Source organism: Salvelinus alpinus, chromosome 38, assembly GCF_045679555.1.
Source record: "Salvelinus alpinus chromosome 38, SLU_Salpinus.1, whole genome shotgun sequence".
NCBI classification, from domain to species: Eukaryota; Metazoa; Chordata; class Actinopteri; order Salmoniformes; family Salmonidae; genus Salvelinus; species Salvelinus alpinus.
Window position 1 is genome coordinate 14,379,970 of NC_092123.1, and position 13,555 is coordinate 14,393,524.

The 13,555-nt window shown below is 44.0% G+C and overlaps 1 protein-coding gene and 1 non-coding gene across 4 annotated transcripts in view; both read right to left on the bottom strand.

The window, feature by feature from the left end:
* Positions 1-13,555, bottom strand: part of LOC139566469 (nuclear factor erythroid 2-related factor 2-like) — a 41,044-nt gene that overhangs the window by 18,034 nt on the left and 9,455 nt on the right. The window lies entirely within an intron of this gene.
* Positions 4,884-4,960, bottom strand: trnag-ucc (transfer RNA glycine (anticodon UCC)). Its single transcript has one exon. It is a non-coding gene; the product is annotated as a tRNA-Gly (tRNA).

Below are 13,555 nucleotides of genomic sequence, written 5' to 3' on the forward strand. Positions count from 1 at the left end.
AACTCTGCCACTCAGGAACATTCAATGTCGTCTTGGTAAGCAACTCCAGTGTATATTTGGCCTTGTGTTTTAGGTTATTTTGCTGCTAAAAATGTGAATTGTTTTCCCAGTGACTGTTTAAAAGCAGACTGAACCAGTTTTACCTCTAGGATTTTGCCTGTACTTAGCTCTATTGAGTTTATATTTATCTTAAATAACTCCCACGTCTTTGCCGATGACAAGCATACCCATAACATGATGCAGCCAACACCATGCTTGAAAATATGGAGAGTGGTACTCAGTGATGTGTTGTGTTAGATTTGCCTCAAACATAACGCTTTGTATTCCAGACAAAAAGTTAATTTCTTTGCCACAGTATTTTCCATATTACTTTAGTGCCTTATTGCAAACAGGTTGCACGTTTTGGAATATTTTTATTCTGTACAAGCTTCCTTCTTTATAATCTATTTAGGTTAGTATTGTGGAGTAACTACAATGTTGTTGATTCATCCTCAGTTTTCTCCTATCACAGCCATTAAACTCGAACTGTTTTAAAATCACCATTGGCCTCATGGTAAAATCCCTGAGCGGTTTCCTTCCTCTCCGGCAAACGAGTTAGGAAGGACGCCTGCATCTTTGTAGTGACTGAGTGTATTAATACACCATCCAAAGCATAATTGATAACTTCAGCATGCTCAAAGGGAAACGCTTTTTTATTTTTACCCATCTACCAATAGGTGCCCTTCTTTGCAAGGCATGGGAAAACCTCCCCAGTATTTGTGGTTAAATCTCTGCTTGAAATTCACTTCTCGACTGAGGGACATAACACAATTGCAGAAATCGGGTAGTCATTCAAAAAGCATGTTAACCCCTATTATTGCACACAGACTGAGTCCATAAAACTGATGAAGCACTTAAAAAAAAAATCCTGAACGTATTTAGGTTTGCCATAACAAAAGGGTTTAAATACTTGACTCAAGACATTACATCTTTTCATATTTTTATTCGTTTGCAGAAAAATCTAACGACAAAAATTCCACTTTGACAATATGGGGTATTGTGTGTAGATCAGTGACACAATCTAAATGTAATCCATTTTAAATTCAGGGTGCAACACAAATGTGGAAAAAGTCAATGGGTGTGAATACCTTCTGAAGGCACTGTAGTATTGTGCCAAAATTTAATTGAAACTGTCGCCAGTATAATATGTACTCTGTTCCAGTGACGATCTGGCTCTCTGAAAACTACTTAGGGCCACGCCACCTTTCACCACCTGGGAAAAGATTACAGCAGAGAGGGTGATGTAACTGCATGTACACTTTCCTGTTTAGCGTGTGGATTGTGCAGATAACATGGCAGCATGACCATCCCACAATGGAATGCATTGTGGTGTCAGTTGACTAGGTCAACAGTATGAAAGGAAAACTAATGTGAGAGTTGGGTGAGACTCACCTGGCCCTGTGAGCATGACAAAAGTAAGGGAAAGGCTCATTTGTCAATCTTATCTCAAATGACGACACAATATAGCTTTTACTTTAGGCCCACGCAAACCCGTTTATCAACTAACAAAAGAAAGTGAGAGGTGAACACAGCTACATGCATAGTTATATTAGCAGGCCTATCAATCAGCCAGCATTGGAACCTGATAAAGCACCCTGACTAGAGGCCAATCTCAGGTTGATCTTTATTTTAATGTTTAAAATGTTAACTATATTTTACCAGGTTAGTTTCATTGAGATTAAAAATCTCTGACCTGACCAAAATAGCAGCACACAAAATGTTATGCAAAAACACATTTACAACATAAAACACAAAGTACTACAGTTTAAAAACAAATGTACACATTGAGCAGGCAAAATCTTGCAAGTTAATTGCAGACACTCAGATCCACATCTCTCTCTAAACTAGAGGCCATTAATTTTACATTTTAGTCAGTTGGCAGATGCTCTTATAAAATCAATTTGTATTTGTCACATACTTCGTAAACAACAGGTGTGGATTGTGAAACACTTACTTCTGGGTCCTTCCCAACAATGCAGAGAATTTTTTGGGGAGAAAAAATGGAGAAGTAAAACATGTAATAATAGATGCACAATGCGTAACAAAAACGAGTCCTATGTCCACATAACGTGAATGGCCGTTCAGAATGCAAGAAGCAACTACTCCAAAACCTCTATACAAAGTCAGACTACGGTTTGCAACTGCACATGGGGACAAAGATCATAGAACTGTTTGGCCATAATGACCATCGTTATGTTTGGAGGAAATAGGGAGATGCTTGCAAGCCGAAGAACACCATCCCAACCGTGAAGCACGGGGGTGGAAAAATCATGTTGTGGGGGTGCTTTGCTGCAGGAGGGACTAGTGCACCTCACCAAATAGATGGCATCATGAGGCCGGAAAATTATGTGGATATTTTGAAGCAACATCTCAAGACATCAGTCAGGAAGTTAAAGCTTGGTCGCAAATGGGTCTTCCAAATGGACAAGGACCCCAAGCATACTTCTAGTTGTGGCAAAATGGCTTAAGGACAACAAAGTCAAGGTATTGGAGTGGCCATCACAAAGCCCTGACCTCAATCCCACAGAAACTGTGTGGGCAGAACTGAAAAAGCATGTGCGAGCAAGGAGGCCTAGAAACCTGACTCAGTTACACCAGCTCTGTCAGGAGGAATGGGCCAAAATTCACCCAACTTATTGTGGGAAGCTTGTGGAAAGCTACCTGAAACGTTTGACCCAAGTTAAACAATTTAAAGGCAATGCTACCAAATACTAATTGAGTGTATGTAATATTCTGACCCACTGGGAATGTGATGAAAGAAATAAAAGCTGAAATAAATCATTCTCTCTACTATTATTCTGACATTTCACATTCTTAAAATAAAGGGCTGATCCTAACTGACCTAAGATAGGGAATTTTTAACTGTACATATATTTTCAACTGTACATATACGGTAACTAGAAATAAAGTGACAGATAGTAAACAGTAGCAGCAGCGTATGTGATGAGTCAAAGAAGTTTGTGCAAGAAGGGTCAATGCAGATAGTAAAATAGTTCACTTGTTTGGGATAGGGGGCAGCATTTTCACGTTTGGATGAAAAGCTTGCCCAGAGTCAACTGCCTGCTACTCAGTCCCAGTTGCTAATATATGCATATTATTAGTAGATTTGGATAGAAAACACTCTAAAGTTTCTAAAACTGTTTGAATGATGTCTGTGAGTATAACAGAACTCATATGGCAAAACCTGAGAAAAATCCAACCAGGAAGTGGGAAATCTGAGGTTTGTAGTTTTTCAACTCTTGGCCTATCAAATACACATTGTCTATGGGGTCATATTGCACTTCCACTAGATGTCAACAGTCTTTAGAACCTTGTTTGATGCTTCTACTGTGAAGTGGGGGCGAATGAGAGGAGATTGAGTAAGGTCTCTCCCAGAGTGCCACGAGCTGACCATGCACGTTCACGTGATAGTTAGCTTGCGTTCCATTGCATTTCTGAAGACAAAAGAATTCTCCGGTTGGAACATTATTGAAGATTTATGTTAAAAACATCCTAAAGATTGATTCTATACTTCGTTTGACATGTTTCTACGGACTGTAACAGAACTTTTTTACTATTCGTCTGCTCCTAGTGATCGCGCGTCATGAATTTGGAATACTGGGCTAAACGCGCTAACAAAAAGGAGCTATTTGGACATAAATGATTAACTTTATCGAACAAATCAAACATTTATTTTGGAACTGTGATTCCTGGGAGTGCATTCTGATGAAGATCATCAAAGGTAAGTGAATATTTATAATGCTATTTCTGACTTCCTTTGACTCCAACATGGCGGATATCTGTTTGGGTTGTGTTGGTCTCTGAGCGCCGTACTCAGATTATTGCATGGTGTGCTTCTTCCGTAAAGTTTTTTTGAAATCTGACACAGCAGTTGCATTGAGGAGAAGTATATCTTTAATTCTGTGAATAACACTTGCATATTTTATCAATGTTTATTATGAGTATTTCTGTAAATGTATGTGGCTCTGTGCAAATTCACGGGATTTACAAAGCCAAATGTAACCTGAGGTTTTTGGAAATATGAACTTGATCGAACAAAACATACATGTATGTTGTCCCGGGAGTGTCATCTGATGAAGAATATCAAAGGTTAGTGATACATTTTATCTCTATTTCTGCTTTTTGTGACTCTCTTTGGTTGGAAAATCGCTGTATGCTTTCTGTGACTAGTTGCTGACCTGACATAATGATATGTTCTGCGTTAGCCGAAAAGCCTTTTTGAGATCGGACACTGTGGTTGGATTAACGAGAATTTTATCTTTAAAATGGTGTCTAATACTTGTATGTTTGAGAAATTAGAATTATGAGATTTCTGTTGATTGAATTTGGCGCCCTGCAATTTCGGTCCTAGACAGGTTAACCAAATAGCTACCCGGACTAAATATTTACTGCAGCAGTCTTACATGCTGACCAGACCAGACACGTCGCATGCGCGAGCGTCGCAAAATAAATGTAGAAATCCATGTTTTTCAATTATTGCACCCACACTGCTCGCGCGCGCCAACGAGCGTCTGCGACGCCAAGGGCTAAAATAGAACTCATTCCTATTTCTGACGCAGATCGCGCTGCAAGTCCTGCCTCTCCCATCTCCTCATTGGTTTATAGAAGCAGGTACCCACGTGCCATCTCCTCATTGGTTTATAGAAGCAGGTACCCACGTGCCATCTCCTCATTGGTTATACCCACGTGGGTGATAGAAAGACGAACTGTTTTGCCGGTAGTCGTGGTAATACAATGAAAGTTTAGATGCGATCACCATATAATTTACATTTACATTTAAGTCATTTAGCAGACGCTCTTATCCAGAGCGACTTACAAATTGGAAAGTTCATACATATTCATCCTGGTCCCCCCGTGGGGAATGAACCCACAACCCTGGCGTTGGAAGCGCCATGCTCTACCAACTGAGCCACACGGGACCATTTAAACAATGAAAAAGCCTGGAAGGAGGAGAGATGACTAGAAATTATTCGGTTGGCCGTTTTATGTGTGGATTAATTGTCGGAGTAGAGATCCTTGTGCATTTCAGGTAAAATAACAACTCAATGTTTATATCCCAGGACAAATTAGCTAGCAACAGCAAGCTAGCTAAATAGGACAAATTAACGTTAGCTAGCAAGTGCAAGCTAACTAGCTAAATTACTAGCTAAATTACCATACATGTTTAATGCTTTTCGACCTGTCCTCTGTCCCCATATCATTGGTTCAGAGTTTGTTTTGATATTTTAACCTGCATGTCGTGATCGCGTTTGGTGTGGGGGGGCAAAATAAATGTATGCACGATAGCGCACGCGCGCAGCCGGTTTGGGCAAGGTGTTATGGATTGTGGGTAGAAGCAGTTCAGTGTCCTGTTGGTTCCAGACTTGGTGTATCGGTACCACTTGCCGTACGGTACCATTTGAAAACAGCCTATGACTTAGGTGCCTGGATTTTTAAACATTTTTAGGGCCTTCCTCTGACCCCGCCTGGTAAAGTGGTCCTGGATGGCAGGGAGCTCAGCCCCAATGATGTACTGCGCCATACACACTACTCTCTGTAGCTCCTTGTGGTCAGATGCCAAGCAGTTGCTATACCAAGCAGTGATGTATCCAGTAAAGATGCTCACAATGGTGCAGCTGTATAACTTTTTGAACTTTTTGTATCCTGAGCGACATACAGTTTCAGAAACTCACCATTAATAAAGGAATAGGTCACTCAAATGAGAAATATTCATGATTTTTTCAATTTACAAGTTGGGCCAGTAACTTAAAGGTTGCTGGTTCGAATCTCTGAGCTGTCTAAGTGAAAAATCTGTCAATGTGTCCTTGAGCAAGGCACTTAACCCTAATTCCTCCTGTAAGTCGCTCTGGATAAGAGCATCTGCTAATGACCAAAATAATGTGGGTGCCTGATTCACATTTTCCTTTCCAGCACGTTTCCAGCAAACCTGATGAATGCATAATCAGGAAAGCACAGTATAGCTTGGCTTGGCTCAGCTCAGTTTGGCTCAGTAGTGCAAAAAGGGTATAGTATACCAAAACTATAATCCAAATGTCAGTTGGATACGCTTCACAGACACGGGTCTCTGTTCTTGAAATAGACTTGAAGCTTAAGAACGTTCACAAACGCAAGCTTCACTTGGGCTTCCGAGAGGTGCAGCGCTCTAAGGCACTGCATCTCAGTGCTAGAGGTGTCACTACAGACCTGGTTAAATTCCAGGCTGCATCACAATTGGCTGTGATTGGGAGTTCCATAGGGTTAGGCCGGGGTAGGCCGTCATTGTAAATAAGAATTTGTTCTTAAATGATTTGCCTGGTTAAAAAAAGAATACAAATAAAAATTGACTGATGTGCTGCTTTCTGTGGCCAGTGTAGCATGTCTCATTGATTACTATTGTAACACTCGTCGTTAGGTGGAAGAGAGGAGGACCAAATTGCAGCGTGGTACGTTTCCATATTTATTGGCACACTTAACAAAACGAACAAAACAATAAACAGAAAATGAAACTAACGACGCTACAGACCTGAACATGTGAACATAGAGACAACGAAGAACGCAATGAACAGGAACAATCACCCACAAACAAACAGTGAAAACAGTCAACCTTAATATGGTTCCCAATCAGAGACAATGACAAACACCTGCCCCTGATTGAGAACCATATTAGGCCAAACAATAAACCCAACATAGAAACACATAACATAGAATGCCCACCCAGCTCACGTCCTGACCAACTAAACAAGACTGAACTGCGCCCACTTTTCCCGATCTTACCGTGGAGAGCGAGAGTATGGGCAGACACCGTGTTATGCGGTAGAGCGCATGGTGTCTCCTGTACGTGTGCATAGCCCGGTGCAGGTTATTCCACCTCCCCGCACTGGCAGGGCTAGATTGAGCATTGAGCCAGGTGCCATGAAGCCGGCTCAACGCGTCTGGTCACCAGTGCGTCTCCTCGGGCCGGCATACATGGCACCAGCCTTACGCATGGTGTCCCCGGTTCGCCAACACAGCCCAGTGCGGGTTATTCCACCTCCCCGCACTGGTCGGGCTACGGGGAGCATACAACCAGGTAAGGTTGGGCAGGCTCGGTGCTCAAGGGAGCCAGTACGCCTGCACGGTCCGGTATATCCGGCGCCACCTCCCCGCCCCAGCCCAGTACCACCAGTGCCAACACCACGCACCAGGCTTCCAGTGTGTCTCCAGAGCCCTGTTCCTCCTCCACGCACTCGCCCTATGGTGCGTGTCTCCAGCCCGGTACCACCAGTTCCGGCACCACGCACCAAGCCTCCTGTGCGTCTCCAGAGTCCTGTGCGTCCTGTTGCTGCTCCCCGCACTAGCCTTAAGGTGCGTGTCCTTAGCCCGGTACCTCCAGTTCCTGCACCACGCACCAGGCCTTCAGTGCGCCTCAGCCGGCCAGAGTCTGCCGTCTGCCCAGCGGCGCCTGAACTGCCCGTCTGGGCAACGCCGTCTGAGCTGTCCGTCTGCCAAGCGCTGCCCGTCTGTCCTGAGCCTTCAAAGCCGCCCGTCTGTCCTGAGCCTTCAGAGCCGTCCGTCAGTCAGGAGCCGCCAGAGCCGTCCGCCAGCCATGAGCAGCCAGAGCCGTCCGCCAGCCATGAGCAGCCAGAGCCGTCCGCCAGCCATGAGCAGCCAGAGCCGTCCGCCAGCCATGAGCAGCCAGAGCCGTCCGCCAGCCATGAGCAGCCAGAGCCGTCAGTCAGCCATGAGCAGCCAGAGCCGTCAGCCAGCCATGAGCAGCCAGAGCCGTCAGCCAGCCATGAGCAGCCAGAGCCGTCAGCCAGCCATGAGCAGCCAGAGCCGTCAGCCAGCCATGAGCAGCCAGAGCCGTCAGCCAGCCATGAGCAGCCAGAGCCGTCAGCCAGCCATGAGCAGCCAGAGCCGTCAGCCAGCCATGAGCAGCCAGAGCCGTCCCTCAGTCCGGAGCCGTCCCTCAGTCCGAAGCCGTCCCTCAGTCCGAAGCCGTCCCTCAGTCCGGTGCCGCCCCTCAGTCCGGTGCCGCCCCTCAGTCCGGTGCTACCCCTCATCCCGGTGTTGCCCCTTAGTCCGGTGCTGTCCCCTAATCCAGGTGGGTTAATTTGGAGGGTTGCCATTGGGAGGAGGCTACGGAAGCGGGGATTGACTATGGTGGGTTGGGGACAACGTCCTGAGCCAGAGCCGCCACCGTGGACAGATGCCCACCCAGACCCTCCCCTATAGGTTCAGGTTTTGCGGCCGGAGTCCGCACCTTGAGGGGGGGGGGTACTGTCACGTTCCTGACCTTATTTCCTTTATTTTGTCTTTGTTTAGTATGTTCAGGACGTGAGCTGGGTGGGCATTCTATGTTATGTGTTTCTATGTTTAGGTTCATTGTTAATTAGCCTGATATGGTTCTCAATCAGGGGCAGGTGTTTTACGTTTCCTCTGATTGAGAACCATATTAAGGTAGGCTGTTCACACCGTTTGTTTGTGGGTGATTGTCTTCCGTGTCTGTGTATGTACCACACGGGACTTTCGTTTGTTTAGTCTGTTCCTGTTCGTGCGTTCTTCGTGTTATGTAAGTTCTCGTGTCCAGGTCGGTCTACGTCGTTTATTGTTTTGTAATTTATCAAGTGTGCTTCGTGTTCGTCTTGTTTAAATAAATTCATTATGTATTCCACAAAAGCTGCGTTTTGGTCCAATCCCTGCTCCTCCTCAGACGAGGAGGAGAACAATCGTTACACCATGGTGTTTTTAATTGCGTACTATTGTTTTTACAGATGAGCGTGGTACCTTCAGGCGTTTGGAAATTGCTCTCAAGAATGAACCAGACTTGTGCAGGTCTACAAAAAAAATTCTGACGTCTTGGCTGATTTCTTTGGATTTTCTCATGTTGTCACGCAAAGAGGCACTGAGTTTGAAGGTAGGCCTTGAAATACATCCACAGGTACCCTCCAATTGACTCAAATGATGTCAATTAGCCTACCAGAAGCTTTTAAAGCCATGACACAATTTTCTGGAATTTTCCAAGCTGTTTAAATGCACAGTCAATTTAGTGTATATAAACTTCTGACCCACTGGAATTGTCATAGTGAATTATAAGTGAAATAATCTCTGTAAACAATTGTTGGAAAAATTACTTGTGTCATGCACAAAGTAGATGTCCTAACCGACTTGCCAAAACAATAGTTTGTTAACAAGAAATTTGTGGAGTGGTTGAAAAACGAGGTTTAATGACTAAGACCTAATTGTATGTAAACTTTCGACTTCAACTGTAGTTAGCTAGCTAACTATAGCCACTGAAACAGATTATGACGTTTTGCTATGTTTTTGGGGAAGAACATTGTTTGTATCCATGAGCTAGCTAGTTTTTTTTCATGACCATCGAGACAACTATACCAGCATCATAGCATACGTATCGATGAATCGTTGTGACATATGAAATACGAGTGTAATCAATGTGTAATACTGTAACTACGTAAACAAAAATGTACGAACACTTTAAATGATTGTGACGTGCAGTCATATTCATGTCCTTATTGGTCAACAAGCTTATTTGACATGTCAAATAGTGTTACAGTGTATCTTGTTTGACAGGCAAAGACCCAAACAGCGTTCCATAGAAATCCTGGTTAAGAATGAAATTACGAAATAGTTTTTGATTATGTTTTACTGGTAATGGGAACATACGTAAATGCCAAGAAAATAACTTTTTGGTCTGTGTGTGTGTGTGTGTGTGTAACCTTTATTTATCTTGGCAAGTCAGTTAAGAACAAATTCTTATTTACAATGACAGCCTACCCTGGTCAAACCCGGATGATGCTGGGCCAATTGTGTGCCACCCTATGGGATTTCCAATCACGGCCAGATGTGATACCGCCTCGATTCGAACCAAGGACTGTAGTGACGCATCTTGCACTGAGATGCAGTGCCTTAGACCACTGCGTCCATGTGTGTGTATTAACTTCACTAGGGTAGGGGGCATCATTCGGAATTTTGAATGAAAAGCGTGCCCAAATTAAACTGCCTGCTACTCAGGCCCAGAAGCTAGGATATGCATATAATTGGTAGATTTGGATAGAGTGTTAAAATTCCAAAACTGTTAAAATAATGTCTGTGAGTATAACAGAACTGATTTGGCAGGCAAAAACCTGAGAAATATCCATCCAGGAAGTAGGATTTTTTGTAGTTTTCTATTCAATGACATTACAGTATCCATTGACTTAGGACTCAAATTGCAGTTCCTATGTCTTCCACTAGATGTCAACAGTCTTTAGAAATTGTTTCAGGCTTGTATTCTGAAAAATGAGGGAGTAAGAGCAGTCGGAATGACTGGACCCTAAAGTGTCACAGAGCTTTTTCATGCGCACGACCGAGAGAGTGCCTTTCTTGTTTACCTTTTATATTGACGACGTTATTGTCCGGTTGAAATTTTATCAATTATTTAGGCTAAAAACAACCTGAGGTTTGAATATAAACATCGTTTGACATGTTTCTATGAACTTTACGGAGACAATTTGGATTTTTTTGTCTGCCTGTTATGACTGCGTTTGAGCCTGTGGATTACTGAAGAAAATGCGAACAAAACGGAGGTTTTTGGATATAAAGAGAGGCTTTATTGAACAAAACAAACATTTATTGAGTAAATGAATGTCTGCTGAGTGCAACCATATGAAGATCATCAAAGCTAAGTGATTAATTATATCTCTATTTCTGACTTGTGTAACTTCTACTTTGCTGGTTACTGTTTGTAATGATTTGTCTGCTGGGCGATGTTCTAAAATAATCGTAGGGTATGCTTTCGCCGTAAAGCCTTTTTGAAATCTGACACCGTGGTTGGATTCACAAGAAGTTAATCTTTAAACTTATGTATAATACTTGTATGTTTTCTGAATTTTTATAATGAGTATTTCTGTTTTTGAATTTGGCGCTCTGCAATTTCACTGGATGTTGGCCAGGTGGGACGCTACCATCCCACTTGTACCAGAGAGGTTAACTATTTAACCGTACTAGAATGCTTAAAAGGCCCCAAAAATACACTGCTCAAAAAAATAAAGGGAACACTTAAACAACACAATGTAACTCCAAGTCAATCACACTTCTGTGAAATCAAACTGTCCACTTAGGAAGCAACACTGATTGACAATAAATGTCACATGCTGTTGTGCAAATGGAATAGACAATAGGTGGAAATTATAGGCAATTAGCAAGACACCCTCAATAAAGGAGTGGTTCTGCAGGTGGTGACCACAGACCACTTCTCAGTTCCTATGCTTCCTGGCTGATGTTTTGGTCACTTTTGAATGCTGGCGGTGCTTTCACTCTAGTGGTAGCATGAGACGGAGTCTACAACCCACACAAGTGGCTCAGGTAGTGCAGCTCATCCAGGATGGCACATCAATGCGAGCTGTGGCAAGAAGGTTTGCTGTGTCTGTCAGCGTAGTGTCCAGAGCATGGAGGCGCTACCAGGAGACAGGCTACCTCCGCCTTTGTGCAAGGAGGAGCACTGCCAGAGCCCTGCAAATGACCTCCAGCAGGCCACAACCTTCTTGCCATGCACGGCAGGTTCCGTGAAGGCGGACGCCCTGTCTCACCTCTACGAAGAACCACGCCTATGTGCCCACGGGTATGCGGGACCGACTCCTTACCTGGGTGCCCCAGGCGCCTGTGTCGAGTCATCCTGGGATAAGCCGTACCATCGCCTGCCTGACTGAGAAGTCTCTTCCTGCTCCATCTGTGCCCAGTCTAAGACACCCAGACACCTCCCTTATAAAAGGTCCTTCCCCTGCCGGTACCACAATTATCCTGGTCTCACCTCTCGGTGGACATTGTCACTGACCTTCCGCCCCTTCCAGGAGAAAACCACCGTTCTCGTCATTGTGGACCGGTTTTCCAAAGCTTGTCTCCTCCTTCCTCTGCCTGGAATCCCGTCAGCCATGCAAACCGCGGAGGCTCTTTTTATGCATGTCTTCCGGAACTACGGGATCCTGGAGGGCATTGTGTCAGACCGTGGCCCTCAGTTCACCTCACGCGTATGGAAAGCGTTCATGGAACGCCTGAGGGTCACGGTCAGTCTCACCTCCGGGTACCGTCCTCAAGCTAATGGGCAGGTAGAGAGGGTCAATCAGGAGGTGGGCAGGTTCCTGAGATGTTACTGTCAGGACTGGAATGGGGAGTGGGCAGATTTTCTACCTTGGGCTGAGTATGCGCAGAACTCCCACCGCCACTCCTCCACTAACCTCATTCCTTCCCAGTGCGTGTTGGGGTATCAGCCGGCCCTGGCACCTTGGCATCCAAGCCAGACCGAGGCCCCTCCGCCTGCCCTGCCAGAAGCTCAGCCCGCGGTTTGTGGGGCCGTTTAAAGTCCTGAGGAGGGTTAATTGTGTTTGACCAGATGCAATGCTATTTTACAGTAAACAAATTGACAACAGAATTTCAGCATGCTTATAGGGAAGGACACTCAACAAGCACAGCACTTACACAAATGACTGATGATTGGCTGAGAGAAACTGATGATAAAATGATTGTGGGGGCTGTCTTGTCAGACTTCAGTGCAGCTTTTGAGCTTTGGACATTATTGAGCATAGTCTACTGCTGAAAAAACATATGTGTTACGGCTTTACACCCCCTGCTATAATGTGGATAAAGAGTTACTTGTCTAACAGAACACAGAGGGTGTTCTTTAATGGAAGCCTATCAAATATAATCCAGTTAGAATCAGGAATTCCCCAGGGTAGCTGATTAGGCCCCTTGCTTTTTTCAATTTTTATTAAGGACATGCCACTGACTGACTAAAGCCAGGGTTCCTATGTATGTGGATGACTCACCACTATACATGTCAGCTACTACAGCGACTGAAACGACTGCAACAGTCAACAAATAGCTGCAGTTAGTTTCAGAGTGGGTGGCAAGGAATAAGTTAGCCCTAAATATTCATAAAACTAAAAGCATTGTATTTGGAACAAAACACTCACTAAACCCTAAACTTCAACTAAAACTTGTGTTAAGTAATTATTTTTCAGAGTAAATAACTCACGGACACTAGAGAAGCTTAAAACTTCTTGTCAATAGGGGGGGCCATTTCGACTTTGTAAAAAATGTGTTCCCAAATTAAACTGCCTCGTACTCAATTCTTGCTCGTACAATATGCATATTATTATTACTATTGGATAGAAAACACTCTCTAGTTTCTAAAACCGTTTGAATTATATCTGTGAGTAAAACAGAACTCGAGTTGGAGCAATCTTCCTGTCAGGAAGTGAGAAATCTGAAATTGGGAACTCTGTTCCTGGGTCAGTTAAATAATTTGCAATTATTCTATTGGTCGACAAGCACTGCATGCGATTTCCCCTAGATGTCAGCAAGCGTTGAGAATTGGAATGGTGTTGCTAGGTAGATCTGAGACAGTATAAATAGGCTTGGCACGAGGGGTGCACCCTTTTCAACGTTCGTCATGGCGCAAAGCAGACCTCAGGATGGCATTCTGAAAAGCTCACGTTATCGGCGTTAGATATATCCGGCTCTGATTTTATTCGATATAGGTGTTAGAAACATCATAACGTAG